Source organism: Magnolia sinica, chromosome 14 (genome assembly GCF_029962835.1).
Source record: "Magnolia sinica isolate HGM2019 chromosome 14, MsV1, whole genome shotgun sequence".
Taxonomy (NCBI): domain Eukaryota; kingdom Viridiplantae; phylum Streptophyta; class Magnoliopsida; order Magnoliales; family Magnoliaceae; genus Magnolia; species Magnolia sinica.
The window spans coordinates 77,480,414-77,481,763 of NC_080586.1; positions in this window are offsets into that span (position 1 = coordinate 77,480,414).

Consider the following 1,350-nt stretch of genomic DNA (forward strand, 5'->3'; position numbering starts at 1 on the left):
AATTAGACGCTGACCGGTGAAAACTTCGTGGAGTCACAAATGTTTTGGATCAAACTGATATTTAGGGCTGTACACGAACTGAGTTAGCTCGGTTAGCTTGCTCGACTTGACTCGAAAGAGCTCGAATTGACTCGGTTTGAAACTGAGTTTGAGCTGATTTCGAACCGTGTCTGAGCTTCCCCAAGCTTGAATCGACTTAGATCAAACCCCAACTCAAATTGATTCAATTTGGTGACTTAGTTATTTTGATATTAATGTTGCTCACCAATTGTTTGATGAAATGACTCAACAAAGTGTCAAGTGGTGGCAAGGAAGGTATGTATACGAAACAAATACCTTTTCTTCCTGATTTTGATGATGCTTACAAGGTATTTGATAAAATATCTGTAAAAATCGTTGCTGCTGGTTCATATACAGTAAGAATTTGAAAGTGTAATTCATGTGTTTGTGAAAATGTTGCACATGTGAACTTGGCTCTAACCGACCCGAGATGCTAATCGAACTGAGCTAAGCTGGCCAGTCAAGCTCAAAGACTGAGCTGAGCCGAGTTCGAGTTAGAGTCAGCTAAAGGCCGCGCTGAGTCAAGCTGTGCCAAGCTCGACTTAGTTCCACTCGTGTACACCTTTACTGGTATTTGTGTTTTCCCTTCATCTATGCCTGTTTATTAATAAATTGGATGAAAAATAAGCATTATTGTGGACCCTAAAAAGATTTCAATGGTCGACATCAGTACCCTATTGTTTTATGTGGTGTGGTCCACTTGAGCTTTGGATATGATTACCCTGAAATGGGCCAGAAAAACAGATGGATGGCATAGATAATAACACATATATCACGGTGAGCCCCACGAATTTCTCACCACACTTTACTCATACACAATCGGCGTCCCTTCATCATAGGAAATTATATGATGGTGTAGAGTCGCGTCTTTGGGGCAAGCTCACAGGTGGGGTACAAGAGTCAGTAATCCAGACTGTTCATCTGACATGGAGACGCCCCAAAGATCCGGCAGATTGGAAGGGCTAAGCCACTAAAATTGGGAACTTAGTTAAGATAAATATGGACCGTTGTTGTGTTTCTCTTCTCAGTTGTATATCCTGAGGATGATAAATCAATGGTTAAGATTGTCCTAAGAAAGAGATTTTTGTGGGCTAGCAATCCACTTTGTGATGGAACACACCGATGGTCTAGATTTTCAAACGACAGCCACATGTACTGTGGAAGGAAACAACCCACAATACTAACTTCGTACGAGGTGCCCCACTTAATATAAAATTTAAGTTGTGGTACTCTTTTTTTTTTTTTTTTTAAGAGTTCAAATTCTCTATTTATGTGGAGTAGGAATTTTCA